This window comes from Marmota marmota, unplaced genomic scaffold, assembly GCF_001458135.2.
Source record: "Marmota marmota marmota unplaced genomic scaffold, marMar, whole genome shotgun sequence".
Classification (NCBI taxonomy): Eukaryota; Metazoa; Chordata; class Mammalia; order Rodentia; family Sciuridae; genus Marmota; species Marmota marmota.
Window position 1 is genome coordinate 4,088,357 of NW_025999880.1, and position 18,079 is coordinate 4,106,435.

The 18,079-nt window shown below is 41.5% G+C and overlaps 1 non-coding gene across 1 annotated transcript; it reads right to left on the bottom strand.

The window, feature by feature from the left end:
• Nucleotides 1–14,044: 14,044 nt before the first annotated feature.
• On the bottom strand, nucleotides 14,045–14,259 carry LOC125613053. The gene has a single exon (XR_007343545.1). It is a non-coding gene; the product is annotated as a small nucleolar RNA U3 (small nucleolar RNA).
• Nucleotides 14,260–18,079: the final 3,820 nt, after the last annotated feature.

Consider the following 18,079-nt stretch of genomic DNA (forward strand, 5'->3'; position numbering starts at 1 on the left):
AAAAGGTCCTGGAGGAGGTTTGGATCTAAGGAGCCTTCTGGAGGCCAATGATTGCCATTATCCAGTGGATATGTAGGCCAATCTTGGGTACAAAATTTGATTAGAAGTTTGGGCTTGATGTCTGGTGTGAGGGAGAGTGTGGCCAGATTTTTTATTAAACATTTGAGAGGTGAGGCTTCAGGTACAGATGAAGAGGTGCCCATAGTCACTGGGAGAGATGGAAGAGAGAGAGAGAGAGAGAGAGAGAGAGAGAGAGAGAGAATAAGAGTAAGCGAGAGAGACAAAGAGAAAAACCCGGGCTGGAGCGGCTTCCAAGGAAGCTCAGGGCAAACGGGGGTCAGGTGGGCGTCCCCAAAATGACCAGCCGTCGTGAGGAAATACAGAGGGCACTACCCGGTCGTCACCAGTGAAGTGTGATCTGTGAGACCCAATGGGGTCGGAGCCACGGGCAACCTGACGTCAGGAAAGTTTTCGACCGCAGCGGAAGAAGTCAGTAATGAAAACAGAACTACGGCTCCGGCAGAACGCAGTTCCAGGCCGGGAATTCAGTTTTCCCCAAGCAGAAAGGCAGCTTCAGCCAGACACAGCAGCCCCGCAGGAAACAGCAACTCTAGCCGGCAGCGGCAGCGGAGGAGGAAAAACCACAGAGCCTCTCGTGTAAACTCAGAAGCCTCACACCCCAAAGGGAAACAGATCACCAGAGGGTCCACTGCGGCCCGTAAAGGTCTTAGGGGGGGAATTTCCTCCCCCCTACCGGGCGTCTGGAGTGTGCCGACGATCACGGTCACAAAACCAGCGTTAGCCCGAAGTGAGTTGGCGAGCCGGGGTCAGGGGAGGCTTACCTAAGCCAGATCAGTGGTGAGTGCAGGAAGCTGGCGTCTGAAAAGAGCGGACCAGGGCGGAGTGTCTCGGTGGAGCGGGGGACGGGGCACTTGTTGGAAAGAGCTCACCCGTACCCTCACACAGGGCACCAGAATGAAAGAATTCCCCACGCAAAGACACTTCACTGGGAGAATTCCAATTTTATTGCAAAAAGCTGTGTGCTTATATAGAACTAAGGGGGAGATGGTAGGGCTTAGATAAATGGCAGGCAACCCGTTTATTGGCAAGTTCTTCCAGATATCAGCTCCGGAGCCCAGGAATTAGTTCTCATTGGGGCTAAGGTTCCCCGTCAGCGAGATTTGAAATTGGTGCCGGCGGGAGAGTTCACACGGGCAGGAACTTTTCGCGCCACTGCAGAAAAGAAGAAGGTAGGAAGAAGAGGTCCTTAGGCACCATGTTGGGGTTTTTTCTCTGGGGTATGGCTGCCGTTTATACTTTTCCCAACACTGATGTTCATGTAGAATACAGGAACCTAAAGAGCCACACAGTTGACCAAAACCCCCAAGGCCTTAACTAGACATGAACTACAACCCAGGACAAGGAGCTGATGACTTCCAGCTGGAGCAGCAAATACCTGGTATTCTACTCCTTTGATACCTAGTTTTGTTAAACCCTCCTCCAATGGGGCAATTCCTTTTAAAATGTCCTGTTTGTTCACAATTGTAGCATGTTCTTGGCCTGGCATCTAAAGCCTGTTTTACTGCAGCTGCCACAATTTGCCCTTGTTCATTAATGTCTCTGGCATCTAAAGCCTGTTTTACTGCAGCTGCCACGACTTGCCCTTGTTCATTAATGTCTCTACATAATTTAATATATGTGTTTAAATCTTCATGTTTCCATGGTCTAATGGCCTGCTTGCAGAAACGATTTGCTTGCTCATAAGCCAGTTGTTTTATTAATGGCATTGCTTGTTCTGTATCCCCAAAAACTCTGGTAGCTGTTTGAATAAGCCTATCTACAAATTCAGCGTAAGGTTCATTAGCTCCTTGTATTACCTTAGATAATTGACCTTGTAAATCTCCATGTCCTTGTAAAGTCTTCATACAACTGCATCTGCAGCAATTTGTGAATATATGGCAGGATCATATGTAATTTGTTGTAGCTGACCCTCATAAGGTCCTTTTCCTAACAACATATCTAGATTTCTCTGAGGATAACCGGCTGCTGCGTTTTGCCTAGCCGTCTCCGTGTAAAATTCCTCATTGGCAACCTTCCATAACAAATATTGCCCTCCATTTAGTACAGCTTTACACATACTAGCCCAATCTGCTGGCGTCATGTCCAAGTTGGTAATGGATTCGACCATGCTTACAGTGAAGGGTGCTTGGGGACCATAGGTTGTTACAGCCTCCTTTAACTGCTTCACTGTTTTGAAATCTAGAGCACGGGGAATTCGCTGCCCTCCTGCCTGCTCAAGTACAGGGCATGCTAATCTTTGAGGTCCTGTCTCAGGATCCCATCTATGAACTACAGGGGTTGAGGGCCACTCAGCTGTCTCCATAGATGGAGCTGTTGGTTGAATTACGCCCTCTGGTGATAGAACGGTGTTAGTAGCAGACTCCTGTTGTAGCTTCCCCCCGATAGCTGTTTCTCCTTTAAGCTTTCTTCCTTTAAATTTTCTTCCTCTGTCTGACTAGCTCGAGAGACCTTCTCTTTTGCTTGATCTAACATGTTTTCTACCATAGTCTGAATCTCTAACAATTTACGTAACATTCTTTCGGTTTGTTTTTTACTAATTTCTGATCCCATATTTCTACTATAAAGATAACACAAAACAAAACTGAAACAGAATGAAACCAAAACAGAAGAAAAATGCATTGTATCAAATTTCCTATTTTCTTGAAATGCATATTCGTGGTCTATTTCTATCTCTATCTCAGGGGCGAACAACTTCAAACCTTGAGCCAAGCTTTTTCCCCAGTTTGCCTGAGGAAGTTCTAGGGACAGGCAACTTGAAATAAAAACAAAATAAATCAAAACAAGAACACATTGTTTTTTGAAGTGGTCACCCATTCCCTCGTTCTTCCTCAGGGGCGAGCAATTTCACTTACCTCCAAGCTTCAGGCGTTCCCCGCACGGGCCACCAAATGCCGCAGTCTGGCTGGGCACAAATATCCGAGCCACCACAAAGCCTTCTGGTTCAAACAGCAACTCTTTATTCCCCAACTTTCAGCGGCACTGCACAAACACTACTCGGGAACACACTCCTTCCACCGGGCTGTGCGCGCGCAATCTCTCTGAACCCCTCGAGAACTGCACGGGAACTCCAAAGTAGTGGGCGCCCGAGGCAGATTCCCAGAGCCACCCTATTCCTGGAGCAGGGTCCATATACAACTCAATCAATCCAGCATCACAGCAATTATATAAAGCTTAACTCAAATCATCATCTCAATGGTTCGCTGGTGTCACCTTTCAACCATTACCTCTAGCAATATGCCAGGCGTCATTCTGACTCAGCAGTGGCTCTCAACAGGTGCCAGTGCATTGCATCCTCTCAAGAACTTTTAAATGTTTACATCTAACCATCTGCTCAACACCAAATGACCTCTGGCTAAAGAGGTCAGAATTCCAAAGAAATATTTAGTCATGAGGACACTATAGTCCAGGAATGATGCATTGAGACAAGAAGCCCCAAATGATGGTAAGTGAGAAGAGTCCGAATGCCCTGTGTTTTGGACAGGCTCTCAGCTGCTTCTAGTTCTTTTATTTCTGCTTTCATTATCCTATCTTGTCTATAAAACCAATCTCTTGCTGGGCTTGATGGCACACACTAGATTTCTAGCAACTCAGGAGGTTTAGATAGGAGGATTTGCAGGTGGGAGGTTTAGGTAGGAGGATTTGCAGGTTCGAGACCAGGTTCACCAATTTAATGAGACCCTGTGAGATCCTGTCACAAAATAAAATTTTTAAAAGGGGCTGGGGATGCAGCTCAGTGATGGAGTGCTTCCCTAGCATGTGCAAGACTCAGGATTCAATCCCTAGTACCACAAACAAATCTCTTCTGTTTGGCCTAAGGGACCACCTATTCTATTTCATGGAATAAAGTGTTGGCCATTGTAGAATTGAAAATAAAGACAATTATGATTTTTGTTGTTGTTCTATGCTGCTGGGGATTGAACACAGGGCCCTCTACCACTGAGCTATATCCCTGGCCAATTTTATTTTTTATTTTGAGACAGGATCTCGCTAAGGTGTACCACTGGACCTGGCCCAATGAAATCTTCATACAACAAAAACAACAGGTTTTTTCATGTCACTACAATATCCACTACAAACTGTATCCTGAGGGAGAGTCAAATTTATATACTTGTGGTATGCATTGCAGACAAAAAGAAAAATATAAGATCTCTCAGCTCTATTGGGTTTTCCTTTCTTCGGTTTCATGACAACGAAAGTTTCAACAATAGTACTTTGTTGCCTAAGCAGTTTCAAGACACAGGTAGCCAAAACACTATTGGTTCTCAAAAATATTAAGTACAAAAACACTACCAACAATGAAAAATGAAATTTTTCTTTTGCTAACTTAAAAATGGAAGGAAATACAGGAAATAACTCAGATCTACAGCCTCTCCAAGTTCAGATACTATATACTCATATTGTACATATGAGCTCTGCCATCTGAAGATCTCAATTTGAATATTCCACAATTTACTTGATATTCAACCTAGGGCAATTTTTTTTTTATCTCCAATACTAAGAACTGAAGTTCTAGGGGCGCTTTACCACTGAGCTGCATCCCCAGCAAACCAAGCACCATTTTTTCTTTTTTCTTTTTTCTTTTTTTTTGCGAGAGAGTCTCCCTAGATTGCTTAGGGCCTTGCTAAATTGCTGAGGCTGGCTTTGAACTGGGGATCCTCCTGCCTTCACCTGCAGAGTTCCTGGGATTAGAGATATGCGCCACCATAGCTGGCAACCTACACCGTCCTTGTAAATCTCTGAGCCTATATCATTTCAGGCCTACCTCACAAAACTTCTGCAAGAATCAAGTCATGTATGTATATTAAAAAATCCCTTCTAAATTAAAATTCTGTACCAATCCCTTGAGAGTAGGAACTAGATGAGGTCCTTGCTTAGCATCTGGATGGCCATCTTAAGTGACAGCTGCTATTTTAAGGAAAAAGTCTCACTTTCCCTCCCAAGGACTTCTTTTTTTTTTTTTTTTTTTGAGAGGGGTGGCTGGGGATTTAACCCAGGGCCTTGTGCATGTGAGGCAAGTGCTCTACCAATTGAGCTATATCCCCAGTCCTCAAAGGGCATTTCTGAGAAAGGCTCACTTCTCCCTCATACCAACCCAACCCCTAACCACCAGGCTCTGATTCCTGAGCCTGTCCCAAAAAGGTACTGGAAACCAAGCGTGTTTTGTCTCTCTCTGCTATGGAGAGATGGCCTTTATCTGTCAGCTCTGACAAAGAAACCCTCGTGTGTATCTCTGCCTGGTCTCCGTCTTTCATTTCTCACTTACCGGTCTCGTTCCTCACTTTCCCTTCAAAAATTTATCTTACTTTTTATGGACTTCCCCACATTTTGTTTTTGTTGTTTTGTAGAGAAAAACCAGGGGCATTTTACCTCTGAGCTACATCCCCACTCCTTTAATTTCTTTCTTTCATTAAGTTGTTGAGAGTCTTGCTAAATTGCTGAGGCTGATCTCAAACTTGTGATCCTCCTCTCTCAGCCTCTCAAACCATTGGGATTGCAGGCATGCTCAAGCATGCCTGGCTGAAATGCCCAATATATAGATACTGTCTACTGAATTTGATCGAAGGAACAATTCATTTTATAAATATCAGTTCATTCATAGCAAGTTTTACTATCATTTTATGGATTAACAAATGTAAGAATATAAAATGTAACTTTATAAGAAAAAGTAATTGAATTGGGTGCAGTGATGGGCACATCTAGACTCTGCTACTCAGGAGGCTGAGGCAGGAAAACTGCTTATGAGGAGGCCATCCTGGCCACTTACCAAGACTCCACCTCTAAAAAAAACCAAAATGATAATAGAAACTGAATATAAGATGCCAAGTTAAAAATAGTCTTTCGACCACTTAACTATTCTGTCTTTCCCTCTAATATACATTTTTCTTGAAAGTAGGGCCCCAAATGTCTTGAGAACATTAAATATTCCACATGTATTTTTTTAATAATTTTTTTTATATTTATTTTTTAGTTGTAGTTGGACACAATACTTTTATTTCACTTATTTATTTTTATGTGGTGGTGAGAATCTTGCACATGCGAGGCGAGCACTGTACCGCTAAGCCATGACCCCAGCCCTCCACATGTATTTATTAAACTAAAGAAATTGGATGGGCACATTGAGGAAAAAAATGTCACTCCAAGGCTGATCGTGTTTGCCTTTGATTTGGAAGATTTTCTTTCTTTCTTTTTTTTTTTTTTTGCAATGCTGGGATTTGAACCCAAGGACTCACTGCATGAGCTATACGCCCACAGCCCCTGATTTTTACTAACAGTATCAGATATTGTGCTTTTATTTTTTTCCCATTTGTTTGGTCACACCATCTCTCTCAAGTTTCCTATGAGTAATGGCACACGTATGTGAAGAGAGATTGCCAGAGTTCAGTGATATGGAACAATTCTTCTCAGTGAGAAGTGACAAACTCTAATGAGGATCCAAGTTACACTGGCATCTCATTAACTCGAGGTTCCAATTAATTAAACTAACCTGACTATGAAATAGCACGTATATCAACAATTAAAAAGATGTCATGAAATCCTTCAAGTAGGGTTGGAGGTTCTGAAGAAGAAAAGCAACATGTTTAAATTCTGAAGATTAAATCCCCTCAAATTTTTTGCTTGAATACCATCAATTTGTTTTCAAAGGTTTTGTTTTTCTCTCACTCACATATTTATTATTCACCCCATTACTGCTTTTGGTTTGTTTTGTTGTGTGATACTGGGGATTGAACCCAGGGGTGCTCGACCACTGTGCTACACCCCCAGCCCCTTTTATTTTTATTTTGAGAAAGGATTTCATAAAGTTGGCCTTAAATTTGCCATCTTCCTGCCTCAGCCTCCTGAGTCTCTGGGATTACAGGGGTGCACCAGGGCTCACCCCTATTACTTATATATTATTTTACTTATTTATTTATAAACAAGGTCTCACTATGTTGCTGAGGCTGGCCTCCAACTTGCGATCCTCTTGCCTCAGCCTACCTGATTCACCAGGATTACAGGCGTGCTCCATGTCTGGCCCAGTAAGGTGACTCTTGGTGGGACCCTGGGTGGCCTCAGGATGGGGCCTGGTTGCTAGGAGATCTAACTATGTGATTAGAAGTTTGGAACTTTCAGTCTTCCTGGCAACCTCCGGGAGGAGAGAGGGACTGCTGGCTGAGTTAAAAGACAATAGCTAATGACACAATCAGTCTTGCTGTGTGATGAAGGTTCCCTAAAGACCCAAAGGGGCAGGGTTTGAATGAGTTACCTGATGGCTAAACAAGTGGGGGTCCCTAGAGGGTGGTGCACCTGGAGAAGACATGGGAACTCCTCCATAGCCCTTCTCCCATAACTCACCCCATGCATCTCGTCACATTACTGTTTATATCCTTAGTGATATCCTTTACAATGATGGGTCAATGTGGGTAAAGGGTTTCTATGAGTTCTGTCAGTCACTGTAGCAAATTAATTAAACCAAGGTCTCACTATGGTGTGGGATATAGGATCCCAGGTTATAATGAGTGGGTCGGAAGCACAGGTCACAACCTGGGCTCGTGACACTTGAGATTGGGAGCAGTCTTGTGAGAATGAGCCTTCAACCTGTGGGATCTGACACTATCTTCAGGTAGAGAGCATCAGAACCCAATTAGATGAGAGGTCAAACTTGGTTTTGATGTTAACAGTTACCATGTTCCTGGTGCTGCAGGATGTGCCTAGCACTGTAACAGTAGGATAGCTGCAAAAATGTTTCCAGCTCTGTAACTTTTTAGTGAACAAAGAAGCCTCTTTTATTATTATTATTATTATTATTATTATTATTATTATTATTTAGTTGTAGTTGGACACAATACCTTTATTTTATTTATTTATTTATTTTTTATGTGGCGCTGACAACAATCTCACTGCATATTCTTCTGAGATATTTTTCTTTTTATTTTTTATTATATTTATTTTTTAAAGAGAGAGAGAATTTTTTAATATTTATTTTTTAGTTTTAGGTGGACACAACATCTTTATTTTATTTTTATGTGGTGCTGAGGATCGAACCAGCGCCCCGTGCATGCCAGGGGAGCGCGTTACTGCTTGAGCCACATCCCCAGCCCCTTCTTCTGAGATATTTTTCTATGAAAAGATGTATTGATCAATGCATATTACCAAAATGAGATTATATACTTCTTGCTTTGTAAATTGCCTCAATTTGATGATCTCCACCCATTTATTTAAATAAATCTTGCCTCACCTCTCATTCAAATTTTACCCATCTCAAAATGTCCTTTATCAAAACCAAGATCAAAAAACAAAAACAAGATTCAATTCAGAACTAGACATCTAGGGGTTATATCCTTTAATCACTAAGCTGCTCAGTTGGGTTTTGAACTTGGGATCCTCCTGCCTTAGACTCCTGAGTAGCTGGGATTACAGGCCAGTGTCACCATGCCCAGATGTTTTGCAGTTTTCTTAAGGAATTACCCTACTGTTTCCATAGCAATTGTGCCACTCTACATTTCCATCAATGGCACACAAGTGTTCCAAATTTTCTATGATCTCTCCAATTCTTGTTAATTTCTGTATATTTTATTCTTTTGATATCGGAGATTGAACCCAGAGTCACTTTACCACTGAGGTACATTCCCAGTCCTTTTTATTTTTATGTTTTAAATTTTGAGACAGAGTCTTGCTGAGTTGCTAAGGGCCTTGCTAAATTGCTGAGGCTGACCTCGAACTCTTGCAATCTTCCTGAGTCAGCCTCCCCAGTCCCTGGGATTGTAGGGGTGTGCTATCATACTCAGCTATCTTAAATTGTATGTGTGTGTGTGTGTGTGTGTGGTACTGGGGATTCAACCCAAGGGTGCTCTACCCCTACACTACACTCCAGCCTTTTTTAATATATTTATTTTGATACAAGTTCTCACCAATTTGCCACGGCTGACTTTAAACTTGTGATCCTCTTGCTTCAGTCTTCCCAGTAGCTAGGATTACAGGAATGCACCACTGTACGGGCTATCTGAAATATTTGCTGAGTTTTACTTATCAATAGGGCCAGCTGTTTCCTGTTATAGTTGCAAAATTTCCTAAATGTTTCTTATTTCAAAAATCACATGACCTAAAAAATTATGACTGTAGACATACACCCAATAAAAGTGTAAATGAATCAGCTGGAGGAGGAGGGTTTGGAAGGAACTGGTAAAGGATTATATCATGCATTTGGACATTTTGTTTAAGTACATAGACTATATAACCTCATCATTGGTAAGTTTTCATATTTGACTTAAAAGATCACAACAGATTGAAAAGATGAAATGCTTGTATTTTTCAAAACTCAACTTTCAGCCAGGTACAGCTGCTCATGCCTATAATCCCAGCTATTTGGGAGGCTAAAACAGGAGGATAATAAAATAGAGACCATGGGCTGGGATTGTGGCTCAGTGGTAGAGCGCGCCCCTAGCATGGGTGGGACCCGGGTTCAATCCTCAGCAACACATAAAAATAAAGGTATGTGTCCACCTACGCCTAAAAAATAAATATTAAAAAAACTTCCTCATTAAAAAAAATAAAATAAAATAGAGACCAGACTCACCAATTTAGTGAGAACCTGTCTCAAAATAAATTTAACAAAAGGGTTGAGGATGGAGCTCAATAGTGTAGTGCTTGCTTATCATGTGGGTTTGATCCTCAGCACCACCAAAATAAAACAAAAAACAAAGTTGTGTTGTTTTTTTTTTCCATAATATGGTGTCATGGCTAGAATGAGGTAGTAAAACAAAACAGAACAGAAACTCCTCTGCATAACACCACCTAAGAATTCTATTAAAGTACTTAATGTAAATTGTACTTGAGCCAAGCACAGCAGCTATCCATGTCATCCCAGTGACTCTGGGGCCTGAGACGGGAGGATTGCAAGTTCTAGGCCAGCTTGGGCAATTTAGTAAGCCCTGAGCAAATTAACAAGACTTTGTCTCAAAATAAAAATAAAAAATAAAAAGGGGGCTGGGGTTGTGGCTCAGTGGTACAGCACTTGCCTAGCACATGTGAGGCACTGGGTTTGATTCTCAGCCCCACATTAAAAAAAATAAAGAAATTGTGTCCAACTACAACTGAAAATATTTTTTTAAAATAAATAAAAAGGGCCAGAGATGTAGTCAATGATAAAGCACCCATGGGTTCAATATACATTACCCCCCCCCACACACACACACACACAATAAAAGAAAATCATATTTAGAAGAGAAAGGAAAACAATTACATGAGAACTTTCAAAAAATATAAGCTGAGGCATAACAAAATCCTTATTTGCACATACAATGGGTCATGAATTGGGCAGTTCCAACCCAGATGTGGGCTGGGAACTCTACAAAAAAAACTCAAGCAGAAGACTTTTATAGGATGGACACAGAAAAGCCAAGAAAAGTTTTGATTGATTACAGTTACACTTTGCCTAATTAGATCTATTCCATCGGAAAGTTCCTGCTTATATATTTGTTGCCTTCTTCTGATCCATTTTAATTCATAAGAAATAACTCAAGAGGTCACTTGTGAGGTCTGTTTTGTCTTCTCAAGAATTCTTCAGACTTCTTCTTCTTCTTCTTCTTCTTCTTCTTCTTCTTCTTCTTCTTCTTCTTCTTCTTTTGGTAGTTGTAGATGGACACAATACCTGCATTTTGTTTATTTATTTTTATGTGATGCTGAGGTTCAAACCCAGTATCTTACACGTGTGAGGAAACGCTCTACCGCTGAGCCACTACTCCAATTCCTTGGTTTTCATTTAATTGAGTTTTTTTTTTTTCCATGATGAAGATCGAACCCAGGGCCTCATGCATGATAGGCATTCTACAACTGGGCTATACTCTTGACCCTAGTTACAGAGTTTAAAGCATGCATTTGTGAGTTCTGGATCATGTTTTTTCAAAGTGTGACTGTGACTTGAATCAGATGTTTTCATATTCTCTCTAGAAACCTGTTTCTTTACTGGTCTACTCTCAGTCAATGACTCAATGATAAAGCACCCATGGGTTCAATATACTTTACCCTCCACTTGTAGGGGCCAAAGCCAGCCTAGAGTTTTCTCCTTTTCTTTACTCACCTATTCCTCCATCTAATCCATTATCAAGTCATGTTGGTTTTACCCTCAAAATATATCTCAAATCTAGTCACTTCTTTCCATCTCTATACCCACTACCATATCTTTTTTCCTATCTTGTCCCTTTCCAATCTCTATTCGCAGCCAGAACAATCTTGAAAAATAAGCCAGATGTGGTAGCACACACCTGTAATCCCAGTGGCTCTGGAGGCTGAAGAAGGAGGTTCACAAGTTCAAGGGCAGCCTGGGCAATTAGACTCAGTCTCTAAATAAATAAAATTATGTCACTTCTCTTCTTAAAGCCCTTTAATGACTCCTATTTCCACTTAAAATAAAATGCAAATCCTTTGCTGTGGGAGACCAACCTTACACGTGACTGAGTCACACTCCCCAGCTGGATGCTGAGGCACTCAGTGTCTCGTGCATGGGTGTACCTTGCTACAGTCCCATGGGTGAGGCTATGGTCACCTGTTCCTTTGTAATATAACCCCTTGCCCTGTTTAGGATAGAATCTTCCATGGAAGTGCCTTGTGTGTGTCCCCTTCTCTTACTGTGCCCTTGGGTGTGGGCTACCCAGGTGTCAGTCAACCTGCTGACAGTGGACATCATGAAGATAGACTCAGCCCCCTGAAACCTGACCCCTTGCTGCATTTGAATAGCTTCTCCTCAATAAAAGGGGTCAGCATGCTCTTGCTCTCTCTCTTTCTGCGGACCCTTAAGGTCAGAGGAGCCGTCACAGCGACCCCAAAAAAAAGGTATTTGTGTCTCTTGTGTGGGTATTTCGTGCAGCCCAGTTAGCTCAGTTTAAATGGAGTGACCCCTGATCTGAATCCCACCTGGCTCTCTTGTCTTACAATGCATCCCCAGGGCACTTTGCTTGGCCAAGCCCACTGGTTTACTTTCTGCTCCTGAAAACAACAAGTCCTTTCCCATCTTTGCACTTGCAGTTCACTCTGCCTCAAACTCCCATACTTCAGGGTAAAGTGTACTTCCTCAGAAAAACTTTTCTTGGCCCTTGAATCTAAAGTTTGGCCTTGGTCCTCTTTAACTTCTATCATATCAAAATTAACTATGATTAGGTGGTTTTCTTCTTTATTATTTGTCTTTTACCAAAGGCAGGAACTGTTAACTACTGCACACAGGGCACCTAGTACATGGATCATTCAAGAATCTGCTGAATAAATATATAACTAAGTGAATTAATGAAAAGAAAGAAAACAAATCTTAGAAATCTGCCTTTTGGGAGCATCCCAGGTGAATCAGTCAGAGAACAAGCAAGAAACAGATGCACATATGAGTTAGAACAATTTGGGTATTGTTTAATAAGAGATCATTACAAAGGTTTGGGGAAACCACAAAGATAGTAAAATGTCCAAGGACCAGCAATTGCAGAGCTCTTAGTCCATAGTACAGAATAGAGAAAGGTTGGTGGCACCTAAAAGGAGAGATTCCTAGAGACAGAGCTAACTCCAAATAAGCTTGCTCTTTAGTCAAGGGACTTAGCCTAAAGTGATTCCCCCTGAGAGGGTCCTGAGAGATAAATACCAATCTCCCTCTTTCTGATCTCATACTTGGGCTTCCCACTGGCCAAATCAGGTTGAGAAGGGGTCTGGGGATAGGACTCAAATACTACTTTACTTGTAAGATTTTTTTAAAATTATTTTTTTAGTTGTAGTTGGACACAATACCTTTATTTATTTTTATATGGTGTTGAGGATCGAACCCAGTGCCTCACACATCCCAGGCAAGCGCTCTGCCACTGAGCCACAACCTCAGCCCACCTGTAAGGTTTTATTTGTTTCATTGACTAAGATATATAATACAATGCTAATAATAATTGTCAGTTCTAGATGTTGGAGTCATAAACATTTAATATTATTTTTTGGTTTTGACATTTCTTAATTTCTGAAAAATTTGATTGGTACAGTTTTCCCTGTATCCCAGGGACAATGGTTTCAGTTACTGATTCCTATCTCCACAAGTGCAAGTAATTTTTTTTTTTGTGGGGGGGGAGTGAGGAAGAAGGGTATGTGGGTATTCTGATTGTAATCCAGTTACTTAGGAGGCTAAGCAGGAAGATCACAAATTCGAGGACAGCCTGAGCAACTAAGCTCAAGACCCTGTCAACTGGAAATAAAGATAAAGGAAGAAAAAGGAGGGGAGGAAAAAGAATAGATTGGGAAAAGCAGCTCACTATCCCTACAACTTTACAATTGGAAATGTCCCTCAGAAATTTTCTAACAGAAAACAAAACGCATTCTTCTAACAAATATTCTAGGTCAGCACTATATGTTGTGGTTGATATAAAGACAAATAGGAACAGACCCGTAAAAACGCGGGGTCTGTAAAAATGTAGCAAAAGGCTGTCATGAGGTATACAAAGAAACTGACTAAAAAGCTCAAAAAGACCTAGACTTAAACCTTTAAGTCCCAATTAATCCTTATTGCTGCTATGATTTTGGAGTCCTCTGGGAGATGAGATTTGACGTTAGCAAAACTACAGCTAGGTAGCATCCTGTTACCCCAATTCTTACAAGTCTTTGACAGGAATGACTATTCTTACAGACAATAGTGATATAGATATGACTTGGGTAGCACACAACCCTCATCTTCCAAATCTGGCATAACTGCAAAAATGTAACCCAGAACTGTAAGTTGCTAATACAAACTCAAAACACGAAATTAAGAAAAAACCAGCACCTTGGGGCTGGGGGTTGTGCCTTGCTTACCATGCATGAAGCATCAGTTTCAATTCTCAGCATCACATAAAAATAAACTACTGTATCCACCTACAACTAAAAAGAGTTAAAAAGAAAGAAAAAAAAAAAAAAAAGCACCTTACCTCAATAAAAACCCTCAAACACAAACCCTGCAACTTCTACTTTCACAAAAACTGTGTAAATAACAGAAACCACTCAGACTGTGGTCTCTCCCTCCCAATCTCCAAAGAGGATTAAGAACGATCATCAATGGCAAAAGGAAGTTGCAATAAAGCAATACCCAGAGCCAGCTTCACGCTCAGAAGAGACCACTCAACTTCTCCTCGTGGTTTATCAGTAGTCTACACAATCAGAGAAACTTCTCTCATAACATACTACAGAAATGATCCCTGAAAGTATAGTCTTAATCGCTCCCACCAGGCCCTGCTGGGTCTACCAGGATTAATCACTTTAAGTGATGATGAGGTAGTTTCTCTCACTTCTACTTTCGCTGTAAAATAAATAATAAAACACATTTTGCGATACGATATTTCCAAATATTTTCACTTAACAACACAGTTTAACGTTTTAAATGGAACGTACTTGTTTAGAGGAGTTTTCAAACGTCATGCTAAATTAACATAATGCCGAATGACAGCCAATCACAAGCTGAGGTTTAAAGCCAAGGAGGTGTTCTCTTCTTGGTTCTAGTAATGTGGCCCCGCCCCTTACAGCTAAAGGAAAGGGCGGGCTTTTACCTCTACTAGTGAGCATCTGGTTGCTTCTGGTGATGGGTAAGTCAAAGCAGTAGCTCGAAATGGCTGGTCTAATAATTTAACTTCAAACACTAATAAGAACATGTCACTGTGACCGTGGCTGAGACCCAGCACTTGAAAATCAAAATCTTCTGTGTTTAGTGCCATGCTTGCCTTTGAATATTAAAAATAAATCTAGTTGTCTGGTGAGTTGGGCATTATTTTTTCCCTGAACAAACATGAGAATGTAAGTGTCAACCATAACAGTATTAGGTGGTTTTGTTTTTTGCAATCCTGGGGATTGAACACAGGGGCACTCTATCCCTGAGCTATATCCCCCACAACCTTTTTTATTTTTTATTTTGAGCAGGATCTAGCTAAATTGCTGAGGCTGGCCTCCAATTAGCTATCTTTCTGTCCCAGCCTCCCCAGTCCCTGAGATTACACACATGCACCACCTTGCATAGCATATTAGCTACTATGTATCAAGAGCCTGTCACATATTCAACAACATTTTGAGTGCTTTTTTTTTTTTGGGGGGGGGGGGGGCACTGCGATGAAACCCAAGGATAACTTTACCACTGAACTATACCCTCAGCCCTTTTTCTTTGGAATCAGGTCTCACTAAGTTGCCAAGACTGCCTCAAATGTGTGATCCTTCTGCTTTAGCCTTGCAAGACAATGAACATATATAATGAACATATATAATGAATATAATATATAATATTATATTCATTACATATACATATATAATGAATATGATATATAATGAACATATATAATGAAGATAATGAATATAGGCATGAACCAGAATGTTTTACATATAAGATAAATAAGTATTAATTACCTCAACTTTATAGGTAGAGAAACTAAGACCTGGAAAAGCTAGGTAACTTGACTGCAGTCACAGCTGTTAAGCAGAGCCGGTAGATCCCAAAGGAAAAGAATGATCATCAGTTGCAGCAAGGCAACATCAAGAGCTGGTTTCATGCTGGGGAGAAAGGGGGAGGCTGAAGCAAGAGGATCACAAGTTCAAGACCAGGTTCATCAACTTAGTGGGGCCCTAAGTAGTTTAGGGAGATCCTGTCTCAAAAAAGAGTGCTGGGGATGTGGCTAAGCGGTAGAGCACTTGCCTAGCAAGTGTGAGGCCCTGGTTCAATCCTCAGCACCACATATAAATAAAGGTATTGTGTCCATCTACAATTAAAAAAAAATATTAAAAAGGGCGGGCCCCCGCTGCAGATGTGGCTCGGTGATTAAACTCCTCTGGGTTCAACCCTCAGTACCAAAATAAACACATAAATAAATGGCCCATGAAAGTATCCTTGACCTTGAAAGCCTAGCCTTTGCTGGGTCTACTGCAGTGATGTTGTTTTAACTGATGAAAAGATTTTCTACATACTCTTGAAGAAATACCATATAAATGTATTTTGAAGGTGTTGTTTTACATACGACCTTTAAAAAAGCATTCTTAAGGGGCTGGGGTTGTGGTTCGGTGGTAGTGAACTTACCAAGCATGTATGAGGCACTGGGTTCGAGTCTCAGCACTACATATAAATACATTAAATAAAGGTCCATTGGCAACTAAAAAACATTAAGAAAAAAGCATTCTGAATTCTTTGAAAAATTTTTAAAACAAAGTTTTTCAGGCTGGGGTCATGACTCATTTGGTAGAGCGCTTGTCTAGCATGTGTGAAGCACTGGGTTCGATTCTCAGCACCACATATAAGTAAATAAATAAAGGTCAATGAACAACTAAAAAATTTTTTTAAAAGTCCCCCCCCCCCCGCACCTCAGTAATGGGGATTGAACCCAGGGCCTCCTACATACTAAGCAAGTGCTCTACCACTGTACCAAGACCCCAGTCCTTTTAGTTTCATTTTGAGTCAGGAGCTTGCTCTGCCTCAGCCTATGCTGTAATGGGGATTCTAAGTGTGTGCCTAGGGGACAGACAGATGTGAATGGTGGGAAATGAGGTTAAGGGAATAATTCTATAAAATGGGTGCTCTGGGCTGACACTACATGCTTTCTTTTCTAAGAAGCAATTTACCTGCAGCCCTTCCTGGCCCAAGTAGACAGGATATGTCACATTCCTCAGCAAACTACCTGTTAAATTCAGACCCAAGATAATGGGGAGAAGAGGAACCCAAGTTGCCCTGAGGGAGGAGACTTTTGTGATCAGATCCTGAAACTCTGGGAGATAAGAATAGTTCCTCCTAACCATAAACTCTGTAAGAATGAAAGGCTAAGAATCCAATTAGATTTGGTCAGCAGGGACCAAGGTGACCTAGAGTTGCCATGACAATGGGGACGTGAAAAATCTGATGTCACTCTGCTCTCTGTCCAAAATCAAGAGGTGGACCTGGGTGGGATCCCTATAAAACTGGAGTGGAGGAGAGACACATTGTCCCTGTCCCTCTCCTCTCTGAGAGAACCCATTCTCACCCTTGAGAGTGTCCCCTTTCCCTTTTTCCTATTGCTTCAATAAACTCATTTCTGGTACTCTGAGAGATGTCTCAAATCTTTCTGATTTGATTGCAAGAATCAGGGTTTGAAGAGGGGATCTTCTCAGTGCCTCAGTTTCTCAAAAGGCCCCAGCTCCATAATACCACCATCCCCTGAAAGACTTGTTATTATTAATTAACCTATTACAGACTAAAACTCAATCAGAAGCTATGGTTTTCTGTCCCTAAAAACACAAATCAGTTCCTGACCTGTTTAAAGACATAGGGTGAGGGCTGGGGATGTAGCTCAGTGGCATACAACTTGCCTAGCATGAATGAGGCCCTGGGTCTGATCCCCAGCACTGCAGAAGGAAAAAAATTTTAAAAAAAGATCCTAAATTTTGGAAGCTAATAGGTGGGTTAAACTATCCATGTGTTGGCTACCCATGTTTGTGTGGACACAAGGGACACTCTCTGGGGTTCATCTGGACAGCTTTTCTTTCTTCTTGGTATTCGGGATTTAACCCAGGGGCAATTTACCATGGAGCCAATATCTCTGCTTCGCCCTTGGTGGGATACCAGGGATTGAACCCAGAGGTACTTAAACACTGAGCCACATCCCCAGCCCGTTTTTATTTTTTATTGTGAATTAGGGCTCACTAAGTTGCTCAGGGCCTCACTAAATTGCTGAGACTGGCTTTGAACTTGTGACCCTCCTGCTTCAGCCTCCCAAGCTGCTGGAATTACAGGTGTGCACTACCACGTCCAGCACTCAGTCCTGAAGAGATCTTTGCTCACATATTCTGTCTCCAATGGTCTCTCCACTAGCTCTCTGTTTTTATGCTTTGATGAGCCTCCCCATTTAGAACACAATTCGGTTGTTACTGCTGCTCTTTCAAATGCACTGGTTCTCTACTTTCTTTGAATAAATGGCTGAGTGTTACTAGACTCATTGAGCATTGTTCAGCCCTCTCTCTCCCTTTATGATGTGGTATCATTTTCACCAACTAAAGAAGTAAATGAACCAAAGTCACAGAGGCCTCCTTT